Raw genomic sequence first — 23,520 nt, forward strand, 5'->3', positions numbered from 1 at the left:
GTTCTATATTTGTCTGTTAAATCTAATTTGTTTATAGTGTTGTTCAAGTTCTCTTTTCTGTTATGCATCGCTAGTATAAAATACAATAAAATAAAAATTCAATTTAATTCCACATCCCCTGCCAGATCCCCATTCTTTCAAACTCAATTCTTGAAAGACTAGGGATGGAAGATGTATGTGGGTTTGCAGGATTGGCAGTGGGGCAAAGATAACATTTCTTTGTAAAGCTTACTGTTCTGAGAAGGAGGATATGATGTCATCTACTTTAGATGAGAAGGAAGTTAAAGTGTTGTATGTGTTAGAGGAAAGAGGGAAAAGTCTTGAAGGTAAGATTTGGCTAGTTTTGATGGTAATTGGAGTTTAGAAGCTGTTGCTTTGATTTTAGTAAGCCAGAACTCAATCTAATGTGCTTTAGGTTTCCGAACATTATTTAGAGGCCATTCTCCTAGATGAACTGTGGGACCCTACTCAATTTATGTTTTATTATTTATTTATTACATAAACTCAGATGCTTATAAAGCACTTTAGGCAGTTTAAAATGTCCATTTTATTTATTTTAATTGCCTATTTCTATAAAAGCCTAAGGTCAAATGTAAAAAATAAGACAGGTTTAAAACAGCATAAAGAATATACAAATATATGTTTCACATATCTGGAATCATTTAATTAATTAGTATATTTAGCTAGGGGCTTCCTGGCAAACAAAGCAAAAGGGATACACATTGAAATATAGATTTTATATCATATAAAGGAAATCTCCTGGGAAAAAATAATTTTTCTGGTACTAAACTTCTAGCACAAACTGTCATATAGAGCTTCATCTATGGGACATTAAGTAATATGATGGGCAATGTCTTCAACTCTGATCTTCTGAAAATACAGAACATTCTTCGAAAGGTCTTGTAATACCTTCCTATGAAGGCTGAGAATATAATGTTAAATCTCAACTCAAAGAAGACATTGCTTTGAAAAATTAAGATTTTATTGCCCTGATAGTTGTGGTTTGATGATTTACTTTAATCTGAAGATAAAACTTTGGGTTCTTAGAGGGGAGGAGAGATGACTAATTTGTGCCTCCATCTACCACACTGAAATATTTCCTGTCTTTAGCTGGTCTTTGGCAGGAGTGAATGTAAGATCAATTTCTTGTTGAATATTCAGACAGGAGTCTACAGATGTTAGATAGTCTTCCAGCTCACTAAATGCATTCTTCAGTTGTGCTTCCTGCACTATTCATTCACTGGATTGAAATTTTATTACTATTTTTATCAGTATTATAATCAATACTATCTTTATAATCATAATTTTATTTCTGAACTCTTTAATTGCCTTTGTAGTGGACTGCCTAGCTTCTTACATCTCTTTTAGGGTTTTAACTGTGGTATTTATTTATGTATTTATTTATGAGACAGAGTCTCTCTCAGTCGCCCAGGCTGGAGTGCAGTGGTGTGATCTCAGGTCACTGAAACCTCCGCCTCCTCAGTTCAAGCAATTCTCCTGCCTCAGCCTCCTGAGTAGTTGGGACTACAGGCGTGTGCCACCACGCCCCGCGTTATTTTTGCATTTTAGTAGAGACAGGGTTTCACCATGTTGCCCCGGCTGGTCTCAAATGCCTGACCTCAGGTGATCAACTGGCCTCGGCCTCCCAAAGTGCTGGGATTACAGGCGTGAGCCACTGCACCTGGCCAACTGTGCTTATTTTAATATATTGACCTGTTTGCTCTGTTTCCCAAAGTTGTGGAGATACGTATCTTTCTTGTCTTTGTCCAATTGTGTGTGTTTCTTGTTCATATGCACTAGTTTATGCATCTAATTACAGAGGCCTTCCTCAGTGATGAAGAGAAAATACCTTTTAAATATGAAAGCTTTATTTCCAGCCTGGGTATCACCGTACTGTTTCCTGATCCCTTCAGAAAGTTTAGAGTTGTAAAGGGCTTGGTGGCCTAGACCCTCCAGATATGGCATCCGAAGTGTCATCCCATAGGGTACCCTTTCTGCTATCTCTCTTTGGAGCACCCCAGGGCATAATTCTACCTTCCATAAAAGTTCTCTCCTGATAGATTTCTGGCTCTTGTCCCCTTCTTAAGTCCAATTTAACATGCCTTCCATCTTTAAGGTATATCTTTTAAATTTCTGATTCAATATGAATTTCTTTTTTTTCAGGTAAAATAAGTTTAACAATACATTTCTGTAATCACTAGGTATTTGAGGCAGGGGAGGAGGAGGACATTGCCAGATATGTTACATCTGTCATCTTGTTTAAATTCTTGATGGTTTCTGTGGGGTTGAGAATATTAAAGAAATAAACACTTAATTAAATGGCTCCATGAAAAAGTACTTCTGATGAGTAGAAGTCCCAAAATCTGATTTTAAACATGACCAGATTTTACATACAGAATAATATAAAGGATTTACTCTATTGATTCATGAAGCTGAAAATGAAGAAACCTAACATTTAAATTATGATTTTCTGTAGCTGAGATGTCTTTTTCATAGCTCATTGAGTATTTTGTAGAGTCTAACTGCCTGCACAGAAAATACTCATTCACTGATTTTTATATGGATCTTTTTATTTAGAAAAATAGTCGTCAACTGCTTTTACATTCAAACATTCTGACAATTAAGTTTTATTTTGCAGATAATCTAAATTCTTTTTATCTTCTATGGTACTTCTCATAACAATAATGCTTACAGCAATTTAAGAGAGATTTTACATTTGTAAACTGTAAAATGCTGTTAAGAGATGACACGCTGTTTTTGTCTCACAGCCTGCAATCTCAAAATTTGATAAAGTGGTTGTTTGATCAATACCTGAGCTTAAGAAAAAAATAGACAAATACTTTTCTTTCACAGATAATATGGAAATGCTTATTTAAGGCATCAGTAGTTTTCAAGCATTTCCAATAGCCTGTGGGTCACCACCTCCACAGTATGAAACAAGAAGCAATAGTGTTACTGTTTGTGTCCACGATTCCAGGGATAAGTGACTTAGTTGCGTTCATTTTTTCCTCTTGAATCTTTCTCTACTAAGTCCATGTGAAACACACAAACATTCACATGCACATTAAGAAAAATGATGTCAATCACTTTCATGTTTTTCCATTTCTTTTATTTCTTGGTACAAGGGATCACAACCTAAGTGTGGATTATTCACAAGACAGATATCATGTTAAACAGGAATGTATGCTTTCAATATGAATAATGGTCTCTAAAGAATAAAAAAAGTGCCTGCTTTCAAACACAGGTGACCTAGTCAGCACTTTCTAAATGACTAGGGGAACTCAGTTTTTTCTTCTGGAAAATGGAATTGATAATATTAAATATTTGGTGAAGGGCTATTTGGATGTGGAACCGCATAAATTATATTCATGATATTGGTATCTGATAATTGCATTTCCAATAGGAATTACAATTAAGACTCTTGCAATATGACATACTTTTGATCATTTTAATTTCCTTTGTGATTGCAGAGAATGATAATTCTTTGGGGGACTTGACTCCAATTTTCACATTACAAAAGAAAAGTTTGGATAATGGAATAATGCAGAGATGAAGGAAGTCTTGATCTCCAATCTCTTATTTCCCCCTTTTCCATTTCTGCAGTGGGGATGCCACCTGTGTTCTGCTCATTATAAAACTTTTAGCAAGAGGCTAATGAAATGCAAAGCTTTCTATAAGACCAGCACCAGCCTTCCTATCAAATCATCTGAAATATTTATTTGCCCTCTTGAATAATTGATAGGGGCATCAGCTCTCCCGGTCAATTGATTTATTAAGGGACTGTTTGGAATTAAACAGCTTAAAGATATTAGATTTAGCAGTGATCTTGCTTGTTAGCATATTCATTTACCTACGGGAGCTCCCATTAGATATTGTTAATACATGACGTCTCTAGTCACGGCCTGTATCTCCTCAAATTGCATTAATGCCAGGCTGTTTAGCCACAGAATAACAGGTTTGATTGAGTGCTTGGGTTTGGTGTAATTAGATTTTCCTAGAAGAGGGGGGACTACTTTAATGCCATATGCATTAAACTAGATATGTCATCAGCATTACTGTAATTGGTGAACAGGAACGCTGGAGACCTGGCTGTATGTGAATGTTTGTGTTTATGGCTCACCCGTCCATTCTCATAGATGGCACATAATAGCTATGCTTACTTACATATGCATGATCCTGAGGGGGAAAAAAACCTGACCTCTTTAATAAGCATCTCTTTTGAAAAAGGTGGAAAATTCTATCCTGAGTAATGGGATCAATTTTTCGTCTGTTAAAACTGCCAATTATTTCTCTTACTGAAAAGGTCATGTGGCTGGTTAATCAATGATGAAAATAGTATGGGAATATATGTGGGTATATTCATGTGTTTGATTTGCATTTCACTCTAAGACTATCTGCTTCAGTTTCCAATTGTTATCCTGATTGGGGGCCACAAACACACCAGCAGAACTCTCTTTCCCCAGTGTTTTCTCTAAGGGATTACACCTTCTTATTAACAGAGATGCATAGAGAAAATGAAATCATTTCTGGTCACTTTTCCCTTTTGGAGCTAATTCACTGTGTGCAAACAAGCACTAACTTTGCACATTAAGGAACAATGTATCCCCCTATAACAATCTGTGTAGTGGGAGAACATGGGAGTATGAATGAAAGTAGTGTTAGACCAATTGAAAGGTAAGCCAATTTTTCTTTCCTATTTCCATGTTCGTTTACTGTCTGTCTTCCCCAGGCTGTAAGATCCCTTTGGATTACATCCCAAGTATCCACAACTTAAACAGGGAGGCTCACTTGGAACTTACCTTTCTCTTTCTGTGAATCGCCTTTTCTACATTAAAGTTATGAAAATATAATATATTTGGCCGGACTTGGTGGCTCATGCCTGTAATCCCAGCACTTTGGAGGCCAAAGTGGGAGGATCACTTGAAGTCGAGAGTTCGAGACCAGCCTGGCCAACATGGTGAAACTCCATCTCTATTAAAAATACAAAAATTAGCCAGGTGTGGTGGTGGGCACCTGTAATCCCAGTTACTAGGGAGGCTAAGGCAGGAGAATCACTTGAACCCTGGAGGTGCAGGTTGCAGTGAGCCGAGATCACACTACTAAATGCCAGCCTGGAGATATATCTATCTATCTATCTATGTATATATATCTATATAGATATATCTATCTATCTATCTATCTATATATATCTATATAGATATATATATATATATAGAGAGAGAGAGAGGGAGAGAGAGAGAGAGAGGGAGAAAACTTATATGTATATATATATATAGAAAGCTTATATATACACATATATATTATGTGTACATATGTTTATATATGTATATATACGTGTGTGTGTGTGTATATATATATATGCCTTCTTCCGCAGTTCCTTAAGACCTTGATTGCACACAAAAAAATGAAAAGATTATTTCATTTTATGTTACATATATATCAATAAGTAATAATCAAACTTATAGGTAACCTTGTTATCCACAAGGCAGGGACCCATAGGTTGTCCCATTTATGGTGACATTTGGTTAAAGACTACATTTGATTAAAGACTCTGAGGTCTACATTTGGTTAAAGACTCAGGCTCCGGGAGATCAAGCTACTTCTCTGAGTTCACAAAGCTAATAAAAGCAGAATCAAAATTTGAATCATTTTAATGTCCATGCCCTTCCCACTATAACATGCTGCCTACTTAATGACATTGACAGTGATCAGGTATTTTTTTTTTTGAAGCTGACTTCTTAATGCAAAGGAGGAGCCTAGATTGGTTTAATTTTGGTGATCAGATAGGCTAATTTAAATGGCCATCACCTTGGCAGGTGTGTAAGATTGACTTTTAGGGTAAGGAGGAGTTTAGGGAAGGGATAATCACAGTTCTCCTGACTGATGTCTGATACTTGAGGGAGATGGTGAAAGGGGAATTAGAAAGCTTAGTAAGTGACTTGGTGTCCTTTAAATTCTGTATAGGTGACTTTGACTCTCTTAACACCGCAAGTATTTTCCTGGGGTTGAAGAGCAGCGGCAGCTCCAATGCTTATATAGAAGCGGATTAAGGTAGCAATCATTGGAAGAAACCTTGTTTAAAACTATGTCTATATAGCCAACACCATGCTTTTACTAGGGTTGGGGACCAGTGCAGATTATATGGCAGAGTTTAAAGAACTGCCCCAACCCCCACTTCTGATCATACCCATCTGATGAGAGAGGAAGAAGGCTGGCAAAAAAGCAAGAGTTGCCTGAAATTTGATTCCACTGACAAGTTGCAGGACTGACATGATCCTTCTTGGCTGTAAACAAAATTAGTGTAAAGATATGTATGAAAGAAGTCTCCTCTAAATTTGAGATGACTTTCTAGATCTCCAAATGAACGTCTCATAGCAAAATGATTCCTCAATTTTTAGAAAAGCTTATGAACAATGAGTTACATCAGTGATTACCCGTGAGTAAAGGTGAAGTTAAATGGGAGTAAAGAGGTGTTTGAAACTATTTTATTCCATCAAATTACCACCTTAGGATAGTTTCAATATTATTTGTCATTTCTCAAACAGATTCATAATGGGACACATTTTCCCTAATAATAGCTGTGTATTGGGTTTGTCTGTGAATATAAAGACTAATGAAAATGCCACTTCCTTGAAAGGGAGTTTGTTGGAAATTAGAACTTAGCATTGACATAAATTCACTTCTCTAACTGAAAAAAAAATACACATATACATGCTTATTTATATATATCTAATACTATATAATATATAAAATAACAGCTAGCTAGCTAGATACTATAATTGGATGTAAGGGAAAGTGACGACTCTCAGTGATGAGACTATAAACTGGTTCCCAGATTTGGATAAAAAAGAGAGCCATGAATTAGCTTGGCACAGTAGCATCAGCTACTAGGGAGGCTGAGGCAGGATGATCCACTGAGCACAAGATTTTTGAGGCTGTAAGTTCTATGATTGTGTCTGTAAATAGCCACAGCATTCCAGGTTGGTCAACATAGTGAGACCACATTTCTAAAAAACAATAAATAAACAAATAAAAATTAAAAGGGCAGCCATGAATTATTCTGTGTTGTTGGAAATTGTTCATGGCCTCATAAGGGGGATAATTTTCAAAATAGCATTTGTTTGGGACAATCTTGCAAGGTTTATCTTAATTGAATTTGAAAATACTTTTTAAAATTCCCTAGAAAGGTTACTGTTATATATGAGGCATAACCAGAGCAAGTTTCTGTTCAGTATAGTCCTTGGCCACCTGCAAGTCCTAGGTGCAGGCTTGGGGATGGTCAGGATAGGTATGTGTGCTGTGCTGTCTTGGGGCAGGGCAAGGTGGATACCAGCCCTGCCTCATTCCTGCAGCATTAGGGTGCACTCAGAATGCAAATTGGCAGGTGCCAATTCAGATACCTAGCACATCCTGAAAGGGAGGTTGCAATCTGTAGGGAGTTGGCTGCTCTCCCTGTGTTAGAGTTCAGCCCTTGGGTAGGGGATGTCTGGGTCCTTGTCGAAGTCCCACATTTTAATTTTTCACCGGGCCCTGCAAATTAGGTAGCCAGTCCTGCCCAGACACACTCACACAAAGACTCATCACGATGACCACTGTCAAACATTAACCAGAATCACTACCTCAAGACACTTCCATAACTTTGTATGCTCTTACCACCACTCCCATAACAAATGCAAACACAATTTAGACTGAGAAATAATAAACCTTATGATGGGTTAGTGATTTGCCTACGTTTACAGAATTTCCTTAATACATTTGTTGTTAAGAGGGAAACAATTAAATGCTAGTCAAAATCCCTGGAGATAGTGAGCTGGCAAATAAGTTAAACACCTTTCTAGGGCTCAGTTTCCTAAAAACAGCAGCTAGTGAAAAACAACTCAATTTGTCGTTGGAGAAACTGTCAAAATCTGTGCCCCCACGAAATCTCCTGTTGAAATGTAATCCCCTGTGTGGGAGGTGACCAAAGTGGAGATTCTTAATGGCCATCAGAGTTTTTGATACCTCTGTGAATATTATTTATTACTGTCATTTCTACTACTATTATTACATTCTGCATTTGAAAAAAAAATCAGGGTCCACGGATTAATTTCTGTCTCTACTGCCCACGTGACCCCTGAGTATGGTTGTATATCCATAACTACACTTACACTCTTCCTTTTCTCTTTCTTCTTCATCTTGGGCTTTTCCCCAAGTCTTTATTTCCTCTTCCCTTTGCCATGTCTAGTTTCCAGCACCCAGTGTCATCTATGAACACTCTTTAGCATTGCTGCAGGGACCACACTTGGTGAAGATGCCCTGTGCCCCTGTGTTAGGCCATTCTTCATTGCTATAAAGAAATACCTGAAGCTGTGTAATTTATAAAGGAAAGATATTTAATTGGCTCACAGTTCTCCAGGCTATACAGGAAGCATGGTGCTGGAATCCTCTTGGTTTCTGGTGAAGCCTCAGGAAACTTAACAGCCATGGCAGGAGGGAAACGAGGAACAGACATCCCACATGGCCAGACCAGGAGCATGAGTGAAGGGGGCAGATGTCACACACTTTTAAACAACCAGATCTCCCGTGAACTCACTCCTCATCAAGAGGCTGGCTCCTTAAGCCATTCATGAGAGACCTGCCCCCATGATCCAAACACTTCCCTCAGGCCCCACCTCTAACAGAGGGGATTACATTTCAACAGGAGATTTGGCAGGGGCATGGATTTTGAGTTTCTCCAATGATAAATTGAGTTGTTTTTTACTAGCTGCTGTTTTTAGAGATGTTTGGGAAATAACCCATACAATATTTGGGGAGTTCCTCTGAGGACTACCATCTATATATGTGTGGACATTAAGTCTTTGAGGGTTGGTGTTTTTTCCTTTTGATTAAAATGTCCTGCTTGGACTCCTCTTCATTCACTTTGAATCATTCCATTTTGAACCAGGACCAAGTTGGGTGGGCTAAGGCTACATGCAGTTTTGTCCCGGGGCCTGACAGGGTGCTGCTCAGGAGTCCGCTAGCCCACACAGTCCATACTTCTGATTCACAGTCAGCCTGGGAGTTGCTGCCAGCCCTAGATCCCCATTTGTGGAGTTCATTGGTTTTTTTCCTTCCCTGATGTGTGACCCTGCACTCAGAAGACCTCATTCTCTTGTTTCTGACCATTTCTCCAAGTTTGTCTGAGTCTTTTTGAATTATACTCCTGTATTCTAGAGTTCCAGTCAGCCTTCTCTGCTGGGTTCAAAGCACAGCCACAATGAGTCCACAATGACTACTCTCCATGTAAAAACATTTTCATGGGGAAAGCTACAGCATATTTTAAATTATTATGGTTATAGCATTATAAAAAAATTAAAAGCATGACATTATGTAATTGTATTTACATATGAAATCTGTCTATATCTATACATAGGAAGATCCAAGGGTACATATGTATGTATACTTGTGCATGTAGGATTTATTCTTCTGACTCAGGAAAGCAATTTGATGAAGTGACATGTTTCTACTAAACAGCACACATCAAGACACGTTATGCTGCTTCTGTTTATCCCACCTACTGGAAGGATTTAGATTATGTTTTGCACATTACTGAGTCAGACAAATAAGGAGTAGATGTTGAATTGAGCAACCTACTGCTTACATTCATTGCTTGATGTTTTATTTAGAAAGGCAATTCTCACTGAAAGTCCAAAAAAAAAGTGAGAGAAATGAATATCCAAAAATATTCATTTCATTTTCTCGGGAAAACAGCATCTCCCCTTCAAGGAACATGAATTGTTCTCTCTCCTTAACTCTTCAGCCAGCTCCCTCTGGATCTCAACTTTGGCTCTATTGCTTGGTTTTTCTTTCTTTCTTTCTTTCTTTTCTTTCCTGTGTGTGCGTGTGTGCAGGGAGGAGAAGCCATGTGTCTGAGGTGGCAACAACAGTCGCGGAGCCAGCGCCTTAATCACTGTTTACTGATTTAGTCCATTTTACTAGCAGGCAGTGCTTTTCCAGAGAGCTGTTTTCCTGGCGGGGTGCAACGACTGCTTTCAGGGGCAAAAGTATGTGTCTCGAAGCTGTCTGGCTCACTCTGCCTGGCACTCACTGGCTTGCCACCCCTGGCAGTGCCGCTGCACCCAGGCAATGGGCCGGCGTGTCCGCCTCTGCCTCTGACGGTGCTCATCTGGTGGTAGTGTTAATGAGAGCTGGATGAAAGCAGGAGGCAGGGCATAGAGGACCCACCGGGGCGTCCAAACAATACCTATGGCAGGCAGAGCCAGCACGTTTCACACTGCGCCTCTGCTCCCGTGGTGAAAAGAATTGAAAATGACAGATCGAGGATTTTGCCTTCCCCTCTGATAGGCTTTTTTGTTTGGTTTGTTTACACCGCTTTGGGGTTGGGTGGCTGCTATTGTTGTTGCTGTCTTTCCTCTCTGCTTTTTCCTTACAGTTGTGTACTTGTTGCACTTCAATTGGTGGCTTAGAGATGAACAAGAAAAAGGGCCAGTTAGGAATTGCTCATGTTTCTTGAATAGTTTATTTGTCACTTTTAATAATCCCCATCTTTCCTCTCCCATTTGTCACGGTCAGCACCTGAACTCCTCCAGTGACTGGCAAATTCAGAGAATCGTAGAGGGTGGGCTGACCTGTGAAATTAGGTTTGCAGGACAAAAGAGAAGTGGGTGACGTGAGTGTTGGAAAAACTCTGTGGGTATCAGTGTAAGTGTGTGAACATCAAAGGTGTCGTATGGCTCTTCTAGGTAACTACTCCGAGGACCAATCAAATGGCTCTAATGCATCCCCATTGGCATATCTCATCTTAGAGTCCGTTCAGGGCAAGAGGATCATTCATCAGACATGAGGGTTTTCACTGGTCCCAGGCCTGAGAAAATTCAAGGGCATGGCTGTAAGCTCGTGGTGGGAGCTAGGACTTTGTCTAAAGGGAAACTTGCCAGCAACATGAGTTGCTGATATCACGATAATCCCCAAAATAACAAACTCCTTTCCCTCTCACGCTTCTTACTCTTCTGCTGTCCAGTCCAGATGTGTTGGAGGGTGATTTCCCGTCTCGTGCTTTCTGTACTGTTTTTAATTGAAGGAGTTATGTGTGCATCCCAAATAAAATGTTCAACATTAGATTGAAAAACCATCATTATAACCACTGCAGTCAGCCGTAGTGACTGCCATGAGATGCCAGGTGCTTTGAAACATCCTATACTGGCATCCTCATTCTCCTACAGTCCAGGCTACCCTCCTGCCCGACCATCCACTGAAACTCTCAGTGGTATCCAGTGCGCCATCATCGTCTTCTTCCTGTCACCTGCAGGATCTACCAGAGACTCAGTGCAGTTGATCCATTTCTCCTTTCCAACACTCTCCTTTTCCATTTAATAATTATTCCTGTAATCTCCCAGTCTCCCATAAACTCACAGGACTCAGTGAGATTGGGGAATGATGTCAATGTCCATGGAGTGTCTTGAAAACATTCGTGGCAAACTGTGCTTGCTATCTTAAAACACTCTCTACACACTTCAAGCATCAGTTTAAGAAAGTGTGCTGCTTTGAATTCAGTAATATTTATCAGGGCCTATGCTAGGGAAAGATTCCTTTCCAACCTCAATAAAAAAACCCTCTGATTTCTATATGATCATCATTATTAATATTAATAATAATGCAAATAAAGTGTCCCTAATGCCTTTATAAGTAGCCATCAAATGATGACATTTCTAAGGACTAAGATTTGGAAAATCAGAGAAATGCCTGGTAAAGTGAAGTCTCCAGTTTTGCTTTTAACCCTACTTGTCACCGTCCTTACCTATGTGAAAAGGAATTGATTTCACGTGTGTTGATACTATGCACAGTTGACAATGCCCCACATGTACATAGTCAGAACCTTTAGTGGCACAGAGACAGATGCAGAACCGCATTTTCTGCTGTCTGTAATTGTGCAGGTAAGGGATACCACAAAAAGGACTCTGCCCTGCCTGGGACATTGTTACAGAGATTAACATCTTTGCTGGAAAATTCAAATCAATGTGGATCTAAAACAAACTATAAACATATCTCAAAAGTAGACACTTTCTCTAAGTGAAGCATAGCAGTAACGTTTGACACTGGTCTGGATTTTTGCAGAAGGACTGAATTATCATCAGAATGCTCTAGTCTTCACAAATCTCAACAACATCGTCTCAAGTTCAAAGTTGTTATTTTCTCTCTTTCAACTCAAAGTAGATAATATTTGAAATGAGGGAGAGAGAGAGAGAGAGAAATGAAGTGAGAAAAAGAAAGAAGGAGAGATCACCTTTAAGGCTTTTCTTTTCTCTTTCTTTCAAATGACACAATAGAATTTTTTTTTCCTAAAGTTGTATTAGGGATTCACTTAAGCAGAAATGAACTGTAATATGCAAATAGTTCTAATTGGACTGCTAATAGAGCGTGTCTCTGTTGTTTTTTTGTAGGGAGTTTTATGCCTATGTAATCAGTGCAGACAGCCGTTAAGTAAATGAAGAGGCAACTAACAATGTCAGAAAAGAGACCGGGCGGTTCCGGCTGACACTACCCTAATCTTCCAGGACCCATTAAATGGCAGTTTCAACGCATTACCTACCATAACATCCTTGAATATCACTGATTTTATTTGCAGTATCAAACATTCCATTTCATGCCCCATTAACAGTGGGAGCCTGGGCTTTTTGACGCAGCTAAACATTTTACTAACTACCTGGACTAAGTAACCAATTAACTTTTGGAGACAATACGGCCAATTAAGCGCGAAAAGGTAAGGCTGTCATCCCCCACGAAAATTGAATTTCCTTTTCCTGATGGCACTTATTGTCGCCGTTCAATTGTTAATGGAGATTCGGTCCCTATTGAAGTATGAAGGCAAAGTGGAATGGAAAAGTTCAGAGGACTTGGTTCCTAAAGAGTAGGTCACAAAGTGTCCCAACTGGCCACTAATTCAGTTAACTTTTCTTCATGCCAGATTACTTATTGGATGCGACTGGAACGGGGCTCTAATACGACATTCTGTGATAGTACATTGCACAATCTGGTAGCTTGCGAGGAACCCATAGGCCCAGGGCGGTAGTTTGGGACCTTGTATGGGAGGTTTAGGGACAAAAAAAAAAAAAAAAGTTATCCATTTTTATTTTTGTTCTTCTTTTTTTGACAGCAGAAATATCAGTGTCCGACAAGATATTGCCCTGGTTTTCACTGGCTTGGACTCTTCAGAGAGAAAAACAAATCCATGTATAGAGAGGTGGGCTCCAAATTAACCCTCTGTGGTTTGGGAAGTTATTTTCTAAATGGCAGACAAGGTCTCGGGTGGTGATTCTGCTATGTGGATTTGACTCCAGTTGACTGGAATGGGGCACAAGTAATGAACTTGGATATCACATTTTTGAAAGCTTGAGGCAAATTTTATCCCTTTGGTAGAAGTCTTTCATCTTTGAAGGTACAGAAGAAAATTTGTCCTGGAGGGCATCTTCCACAGCCTTGTATAAGTGAGAAACATGAAGCTTATATAGAGTCAGAAACTAAACACTGAACTCAGATTTATCTATCTGTTAAAAAAAAAAACAAAACAGAAAACCACATCAAACAGTTTTGTGAAAATGCAACTGTTCTAAATGGGAAAAGAAATCAAGAATTTTGAAAAATAGGTAAAGAATAGACTTCCAATGATGATCATTTGAATCTGACTTTAATACAAAAATGTTAATGCTTACATATTCAATGTTGTCAAATTATTCCTAGAGCAATACAATTGTTTAACATTTATTTAAAACCTGCTCACATACACTTAAAATCTGATTTGGGCCTGAAAACTCATAAGTAAAGCAGTGATCTAAGTTGTGCTTGAAATTATTAATTTCCTGTATTGTTTAATGGTAGAGGTATTTGATCCCCACAGAACAGCTGTGGAATTGCCATGGGAAAAAAATTCATGTATTCCATTGCTATGTTAGTATTCTTGGTTCATAACTTTTTTATGTTGTTTCTGCCAGATTCTGTGATGATGGAAAGCAGGAACAAAAAGAATTAATATTATATACTTTCAGGTTTAGATATTCTTTGAAGAATTTGATAAGGATTGTTACTTCCAAAGAAGATTTGAATAAGAAATAGTTCTATATTAATATGGACCAATTAATAACATTGAAATTTCCTTTTGAAATTTTCCTTGGATTTTAATATCTTTTCTCAAGAGACACAATTTTCTTTATAGAAGTGATTGCTGTGGGCTATTTATTTTAGCCATTTTCCCATGGCAGTGGATGATTTAAAAATGATTACAATAGTTTGAACTTCCTGTTATTTAAGATAGAGGAGTAAAGCCAGATCTCAAATGCTTCCCACTCCCACCCCCTGACATCCCTACAAGAGAATAATGAAAACAAACAAGCAATAACAAAACTACATCAGCCGTACTCAAACTGTGGAAAGGGCTGGTGGCCAGAAGCTTCCAATCATCCACATCACCAAGCAAAGATGGCAGGAGATATTGTAGGAAGCGCTGAGCCGGAAGGTGCTGCAAAGCCTTAGGGTCAGCTGAGGTGGGCAGAGAGGCGTGTAGTGTAGAGAGACCCACATGCAGTTCCTCCCAGCCTTGTGCACAATCAGGGGAGAAGCCAAAAGTCTTTTGCCACTTGAGTTAATAGAAGTGAAAATGAAGAGGAAAGTAAACAATCAATGCTATCGCTGGTACAAAGTTTCCAGGGGCCCACTCTGTACCTCCTACTAGAGTCAAGTAGGTTCCTGAGAAGCCAATCTTGACATTAGACATTTAACAAGAGGAAAGGGCAGATACTAGTTTCAGCCACTGAGGTTGCATCAAATCCTCAGGCTACAGAAAATTCATTTCTCAAGTGTGGCTCCTAGAAGGCGACATAGGAGGGGAGAAAGGAAAGTGACTAATTACATGGAAAAACAAAACAAAACAAAAATCCAGATCAATCAGTCAATCTATAAACCGTTTAGAAAACAAATCATGGATTGTTTTAATCATCAGGGGATGAGTAGATCTTCCTAATAAACACAAAATTCACATACTAGAAAATGTTAGATACATGTGACTAAAAATATTCTGGATAACATGTACACACTGTAATGTTTAGAAGTCTAAGGAGAGTCAATCCAGGGAAAAAATAATTCATCTTTTCACAAAGGTCTATTATTTTAACTAATAAAAGCTCAAACAAATCAATAAAAAAGATAGAAAACTAGCAATTTGCAAAGAAGTAGATACAAATGGCCAATAAATCTATTTAGATTCTCAGTTTTACTCAGAATTTTTTAAATTGCAAATTAAAATAACAGCAGGTTACCATTTTTTATCTCTCTGATGAAACAAATGCTAAGGTTGGTTTCTCCCCAGTGCTGAAGTGGGTGGAGCCAGGCTGCCACTTCCTATAAACTTTCTGGGTGGCAATTTACTGATGCATCCCCATATTTAAAAAGAGTACTTTACTAGGAGTGCTGTAAGTTACACAAACAGAAACACACAGCTATGCATATATATACATATACATATATTTTTCATATATAATTTATATATGTGTTATATATATTATATTCATATCAACTTTATTTATATATATAAGACACATAAATTATATATATATATATTTTACAAAAGCATTAAACATAATTTTGGCAATAACCAAAGTATCTGTCAATAAAGGTGTGTTATATTATAATAAAGTCCACTGAATAGAAAGATTGCTAGATACATTAAATAAAAAAATGAAGTGCACAATGATGTTCTTTTCTGAAAAGAAAGGTTGCTAGATATGCTAAATTAAAAAAAATCAAGTGCAACAGGATTGTTTTCTGATGTGTATGTAATATTTTTCATTAAGTATGTATATATTTAGATATATACACACATTTTTTCATATATACACAAATTTTTCATATATATTTCCACTATTATAAATAATATAAACAAATATATCTATATCTCCATGTGTTTTGCATAATCTAATACATTCATGAATGTTTAGGGCATCTGGAATAAATCATAAGAAATTATGTATGCTAGTCGCATTTAGAGTCTGGTGGGGGTTGTTATAAAAAAAGGATGTTACTTTTTACTTTGGATATTCTGAGTTTTTAAGTTATGCATATGTATTATTTTATACTATAAATTAATATCCACATTGTTAATAAGAGGACTCAGCTTCTGGGCACATTTTGCTTATTTGACTGTTTTCCTCTTGATATTTTTCACAAGAAACAAGCAAAATTACTTTTAAAATGTTTTTTTCTTGCTCCCTATGTGATTGTAGAAAATTTGGAAAACAGGCTTTTCCTATCCGGATGAACAGAGATAATTTGTGTCTATGGATGTTCTGTGAAGGCCTATTGTGTCGAGCAGCGTATTAAAACATAAACATGGCTCTTCCCCCAAGAAACTTACATTTCAGTAAGGGGTATGTATATTCCAGTGAAGTGTACAAACAATAATAAAAGGTGTGTTTAATGATCCTTTAAGGGCACTTAAGAGATTTCTATGACAAGATATAAATGAAATGCCTCATTGTGTTTGGACTTGAATTAATATTTAGCTTCTTGAAATAATTTTCTGACTAATAAACTAATATAGGGCTCATTTACTAAACTTAGAAAAAATGCAGACAAGTCAAAAAATTCCCAGTTTGAACAGTTTTATATCTTGCTTTTGCAGTGAACATTTAAAAAAGGAAATTAGGTAAATAACATTCAATGAAGGCTCAGAACTAATATGACTACTACAATTATATCATTTTTGAGACATTGTGTCATGAGCATTTCTTTATGGCAATACATTATCTTTGAAAGCATAACACATATGATTCAGTGATGCAATATAACTTATTTGAACAGTTCATGCTTGTTGGGCAATCATTTTGAACTTTATTTTTTCTCATACATATTTTTAGCTGTGACTTGTATAGGCTCTTTAATGACACCTTATGTATATATTGCCATCCTAATGAAGCTGTACCTTTTCTGAGAAGGGAAATTATGAGATGGTGGTGGCCATATGGTGGAACTGAAAGAGGCAATTCAGTCACAGGCCCCCAGTTACAGTCCATACACTACCTTTGGCTTCCCAAAGAAACCTCCTCCACTTGGGACATTCTGAATCTCTTGAGTATACATTCAGGTAGGAAAACCTGCATTATAAAAATAATGGAAGAACATGCTTTGAAACCTGAATGCATTAAATCATTAGTTGGATTTTTGTTTGTTTGTTTGTTTGACTTGAGGCAGTTTGGACTGGCAACCATGCGCAAAGAGGAGAAGAGATACGAGTTTGCAGGGCCATTCCAGAAATGAGTAGTTATATAGGCATACAGTGGCATGGGCTTGAAGTGAAGTGAACACCATAGGCATAAAAAGACAGTGAGAGCTGTGAGTAGATCTTCCTAATAAACACAAAATTCACATACTAGCAAATGTTAGATATATGTGACTAAAAATATTCTGGATAACAAGTACACACTGTAATGTTTAGAAGTCTAAGGAGAGTCAGTCCAGGGAAAAAATAATTCATCTTTTCACAAAGTTCTATTATTTTAACTAATAAAAGCTCAAACAAATCAATAAAAAAGATAGAAAACTAGCCATTTACAAAGAAGTAGATACAAATGGCCAATAAATATATTTAGATTCTCAGTTTTACTCAGAATTTTTTAAATTGCAAATTAAAATAACAGCAGGTGGGACCTGTGATTGGCTGGATTGGTCCTAAAGCACAGGGCATGAAGGAAAAGTACTAATGGGACTCCTAAGTGTTAGTGCTGCAAGATGATCTTAACAAATAGGGATAAATGAGAAGGGTAAGAGAAGTTAAGAAAGCATTTAATGACAAATGTGAAGTCACCAATTATTCAGATAAGTTGAGTTACAATTTGGTGTAAGAGGCAGGTGAGTCTCTTAAACATTTTCAGCATCCAAGGAAAATAAATATGACCATTGCAATTGAAGAAACTAGAGGGAGCCCAGGTCTGGCACCCCAGATGCCTGGCAGCAGACTTCTAATCTCCATCCAGAGAAAGATGACTGGGCTTACCACAAGTCAATACCTGTGGACAAAGATAGAAAAGAGTCTATATGAATGAAGAGAGCTGTGAATGTACTGAAAATTGAGTGAGTCAAGGTCTTTACAGCAAAGTATAGATTACAAGATCCCTCAAAGTTCTCAATATGGGGTTAGGGTTATAGAACCATAGAAAAATGGGGGACTTGGAAGGGGAGGTTTAGACATTTTTCTGTTATGAGATTGAATTCGTTCAAAGTCACTTAGATTGTAATAATGAGGTTCATTTAAGACCTAGGACTTGCTGAAATAATATGGTTAAAGCCATGAGACATTAAGATTGTACTTGCCATAACAGAACCCGTTTGGGCTATTATTAATCTAATCTCATAAGTGCACATAATACCTAAGCAAGCAAACCAAAGCTTTGAATTCAGTTTACACTAATAGTAAGAATATCTCATGGGCTTTTCACCGGGATTCTCTGTACCATTAAGCAATTACTAGTGGCTAGAACACTACTAGCCCACATGTCGCTATTTCTGGTTAGGGGATTTTCTTGCCTGCCTGACTAAATCTTCCAATTAAATGCACTGGTAGTACATTCATTTCAGTTCTTCACTTACAATGCACAGTGGAAAGTATTGTTACTTCAAGTAAACAGCTTTAGGAGCTGTTGAACCACAGACATCATTGCTGGTTTTTAGTCTTCCCGCCAGTGGTAGGATATCATTGTGTAACAAGCAAAGGTGAGGCCTGGAGACAAAGACAGTCTTTTTTATTGATATAGCAACATCTTTGTCAACAAAGTTACTATATCCAATGACATTTTCTTTTTTTTTTCTGTGTCTGTTAGTTTCAACTACAGAGTTATATTTAAATTTGCTCTGTTTAAAGTTTGGAATTTAAAGCCCAAGGAAGGTCAAAGTAGCATAAAGTCTCTCCTACAGTGTTCATCAGAAATCAATTAAAATTTATTTTATTTTTTAAATAAAATATTATAATTAACAGTTATGACAGTTCTAAATAAAATCATATGGTAATAATAATTTATTATATTATGTATATGGATTTTTTAAAAAACAAGATAGATTCATGACTAAAAATTAATACATTTTGGGTGGAACCAAGTCTGGAATCAGTTTTAATTACTTACAGTAAAGTTTTTTTCATGATGATATATAAGATCAATGTACAACCTTTTTGTATATCTCATAAACCAGGAAAGAATGACTATCTCTGAAACACAGTGTAGTGATTAAGCATGGAGGCTATTAAAATAATAATTTATGAATTCATACCATAATTCTAGCTTCAACTAGCTTTGATTAAATTTACTTATCTTGTCAATGCCTCAGATTTAGCTGTTAAAAAAAAAGCAATAATAGTACTTACCACACACAGTTATTGTGAGAATTAAATGAAATCCTGAATTATAGAACATACCATATTAGTTTAATCATTTATAACCAAGTGCATGTTTTTGAACCCTAGGGACTATATTAATGGTACAAGATAATGAACACGTAAATATTCCAGAGGATTTAGATAAAATCATAGATAATGGTAGCTCCTCCTCTTTTTTTTTAAACTAGAGTCAAGGATATATGGGCTATATTTATAGATTTTCATGATATAATCACAGAACTTACTAGAGTCCCTGAGAAAGTTCCTCATGGTGGTACAACCTGAAGTGGACAATGAATTTGAAGCCTGATTGATAAGACAAAAGTACCTCAGTTACTGTAGAAAGATTTACTAATCAAAATGTGAATTGGATGGGTACATAATCCATTTATAAGTGAAAACATCCTCCTGGTCCCCACCTCTGTACAACTCGTAGAATGTTAGATGTCTTCAAAACTCTCTTATAAATGGATGGTAATATTTTTCTCTGTCTGATGTTTAACTTCATAATTTAAGAATAGTAGGAGTGTCAGAGTCAAATTTGTGGTATTTTCAGCTTCTTGATAATGTAAGTGCTACCCTACTTGTAAAATATCAAATACAGGCCAGGTGCAGTGGCTCACACCTGTAATCCCAACACTTTGGGAGGCCAAGGTGGGCAGATCACAAGGTCAGGAGTTTGAGACTAGCCTAACCAACATGGTGAAACACCCTCTCTACTAAAATATACAAAAATTTGCCAGGTGTGGTGGCATGTGTCTGTAATCCCAGCTACTCAGGAGGCTGAGGCAGGAGAATTGTTTGAACTCAGGAGGCAGAGGTTGCAGTGAGCCGAGGTCGTGCCACTGCACTCCAGCCTGGGCAACAGAGCAAGATTCCATCTCAAAAAATATATATATATATAAATATAATACTAATTTTTCATTGTTGCACACACAAATCCTCCAGAATTCCATATTAGACTCCCCCTTTCTCTATTACTTTAGGCATGCATAAGGTCCCAGGGTCTCACTGGGGTGGGGCAGGCACAGGTAGAAAAACTAAGGAACAAAAATTCTTGAGCAGCCTGACAATTTTTTAGAGTTAGCTAACTATTCCGACACACCAAACTAATGCAATTAACTCAAACTTTTGCTCTTTCTTTTCCTAGGGAGACATTAGTATTACACAGTGCAATTGGAGGCTTTCCTTCTGTTCTGCAACTTTTTTTTTCTCGTTTAATCTTTAACTTTAAAAAAGAAACACCAAATTTTTTTTAGTCTTGCTCTTCGAAGCCAAGAGTGATGTTCAGTGGTAAAAGTTGTGGGGGCTTAATAAGAGAAACACTATCTCCCATTATGAAATTTTATAACTGTTTCTTTGTACTTATTTCCCAAACTAAAAGCCTTATTCTTTCCCTTAGAGCCTGGCCAAAATGGAAAACTGCAAGGTTCAAATCCTGGAGTGCAGAAGAAGCATTAGGCATTGACCCTGTGGCTTCCTAATAGATCCGCAAAGTGCTTTGTTCCTGGAAATCATCCGATGAGTAGTTCAGTGCTATTGTATATCTTGTTAGAGCAGCCGAAGTGCCACAAAATGAACTAAAATCTCCCTGCAGAGTTGCTGTATCATATGCTGAGAACATTCGGAACTTTCAACGAATTCATGTTACGATCCTGGGTAGCCATGGTTAAATCTGTACAGGGGTTAAATGAGAAATATGAGTCTGCTGTTAAGTGTCTTCTGAGAGTGACAAAGCTCTGGCCATAAGGGATGGGAGAGGAGGGATTTCTTCTCAGCCTTCCAGCCCTTTCCAGCTGTATCACAGACAGGAGACATAATGCAAAGGGGCTCAGACATTGACTTCCTGGATCTTTACAGCCCCAGGCATTGACCCCCTCTCCCTGGCTTTTCCTACACTGTAAAATGAGGATCCTCCTATATTATGGAGTTTATTGTGACAACTAAATAGCTGAGAAGAAGGACATCTCATTTGTTTTAACTATGCAGTTTCCTGTCTATCTATCTATCCCATCAATCTATCAATCAATCTATCAATCTATCTGTCTATCCCTATCTATCTATCCATCTATCTATCTATATCTGTCTATATCTAACATTTATCTATCATCTATTCATCTATCAGCTATCATCTGTCTATCAATATTTCAATCAATCTCTCTATCCCTATCAATTAATCTATCTACCTACCTATCCAACTATCCATCTATCTCTATCATCTATCATCTATTCATCTATCATTATCATCTGTCAGTCTATCATTTATCATCTGTCAATCCTTCTTCCTACTATCTATCAAAAGCAACACATTTTCTTCCTGACTTTAAAAATATTTAAGTGGGCCGGGAGGATGGCTCACGCCTGTAATCCCAGCACTTTGGGAGGCCTAGGCGGGCGGATCACGAGGTCAGGAGATGGAGACCATCCTGGCTAACATGGTGAAACCCCGTCTCTACTAAAAATACAAAAAAAAAAAAAAAAATTAACCAGGCGTGGTGGAGGGCGCCTGTAGTCCCAGCTACTCAGGAGACTGAGGCAGGAGAATGGGGAGAACCCGGGAGGCGGAGCTTGCAGTGAGCCGAGATCACGCCACTGCACTCCAGCCTGGGCGACAGAGCAAGACTCCATCTCAAAAGAAACAAAAACAAAAACGTAAGTGATACTCTGTCCACTCTTTTGATTGAGGAGGTCTGATTTTCAGGCTTTGGATTTTATTATGTCTTCAATATAATAATTGTTCCATGTATCTCTCCTAAATTGCCATTTGAAAAACTGCTTTTCTGAAGTTTAAAGTGCACATTTTGATACATCTTGACACATATATACACCCATGAAATCATCACCACAATCAGGATAGTAAATCTATCCATTACCGCCAAGGTTTACTTGCACTTCTTTGAGCTTTCTCCCCACTCCCCACCCCCTGCCTATCCCCAATCCTTGAGCAATCTCTGATTTGCTTTCTGTCACTATCAGTTAATTTGAATTTTTCAGAAATGTATATAAATAAAATCACTCGACGTGTATGCTCTTTTTCTGTTCACCCAGTACAATTTGAGATTTAGCCATGTTTTTGCATGTGTCAATAGTTTATTTTTTTGTTGCTCAGTACTAATCCATTTTATGGATACATAGAAATGTATTAATGCAATCCCATATTAATAGGCATTTGGGTTGTTTCCAGGTTTGGGCTGTTACAAATAAAGCTGCTATGAACATTTTTGTGCAAGTCTTTTTATGAGTATATTCCTTTATTTCTTTTGGGTAAATACCTAGAAGTGGGATGGGTGTATCACATGGTACGTAAATATTTAAATTTTTAAGAGAATGCCAAACTGTTTTTCAAAGTAATTGCACCATTTTATATTCCCACCAGGAATATATGAGAATTCCAGTTCCTCTACATACTCACAGACATATTGTATGGTCAGTTTCCCCACCTTCTCCCTGTCTCACCTCATTTCAGACATTTGAATAGGTATTAAATGGTATTTTATTGTGATTTAAATGTCATTTCCCTAATGACTAATCAAATATACTTATCCGTTTATTTGCTATCTGTATACTTTTGAAGTATTTGTTAAACTCTTTTGCACATTTTTAATGAGTTACATTCTTATGAAGATTGAAAACCCTTCATACAGTCTAGATGCAAGTCCTTTGTTTTGCAAGTATTCTTTTTCCAATCTGAGAAACGGAGAGAGAAAGAGAGAGAAATCTTTGTGGCCTTGAAGATTTCTAAGGAATAATAAAAAAAAATCATGATCTTTAAATGAAAAAAAATTTTAACTTAAAACATGTGTTCTTCAAAATACACTGGCTACAGATATGTCCTCTCCTCTCGTCTCCTCTCCTCTCCTTCTTCTCCTCTTCTCTGCCTCTTCCCCCTTCTCCTCCCCTCTCCTCTCTTTTCTAATGCCTCCTGGCATCTCTGGCCTACTTAGGAACATTACTTGCCCCAGAGTTTCTGATACAAAAAATTTCCCCTCTTGACCTCATGCAGTATTCCATTAAAACAACAGTTGCTGCCTACCTATTGGGCTTTCCTGGAAACAGAGGCTCTCACAGTCTCCAAGCCTGTGACTGTATTCCAAGTTTCCCACCATGCTTTTAATCACGAAAACGGC

The 23,520-nt window shown here is 37.5% G+C and overlaps 2 long non-coding RNA genes across 2 annotated transcripts in view; one reads left to right on the forward strand and one right to left on the reverse strand.

Moving 5' to 3' along the window:
- Nucleotides 1-8,519, reverse strand: part of LOC134757355 (uncharacterized) — a 29,930-nt gene extending 21,411 nt beyond the window's left edge. The window contains exon 1 of the long non-coding RNA XR_010131206.1: nt 8,386-8,519. This is a non-coding gene — a long non-coding RNA (uncharacterized lncRNA). The remainder of the gene's footprint in view (nt 1-8,385) is intronic.
- The window catches only part of LOC129526877 (uncharacterized), a 30,433-nt gene extending 7,855 nt beyond the window's left edge, over nt 1-22,578 (forward strand). The window contains exons 2-5 of the long non-coding RNA XR_008671699.2: nt 12,420-12,739; nt 13,133-13,219; nt 16,251-16,394; nt 20,796-22,578. This is a non-coding gene — a long non-coding RNA (uncharacterized lncRNA). The remainder of the gene's footprint in view (nt 1-12,419; nt 12,740-13,132; nt 13,220-16,250; nt 16,395-20,795) is intronic.
- The last annotated feature ends 942 nt before the right edge of the window (nt 22,579-23,520 follow it).

The sequence above is a fragment of the Gorilla gorilla genome, chromosome 16 (genome assembly GCF_029281585.2).
Source record: "Gorilla gorilla gorilla isolate KB3781 chromosome 16, NHGRI_mGorGor1-v2.1_pri, whole genome shotgun sequence".
NCBI classification, from domain to species: Eukaryota; Metazoa; Chordata; class Mammalia; order Primates; family Hominidae; genus Gorilla; species Gorilla gorilla.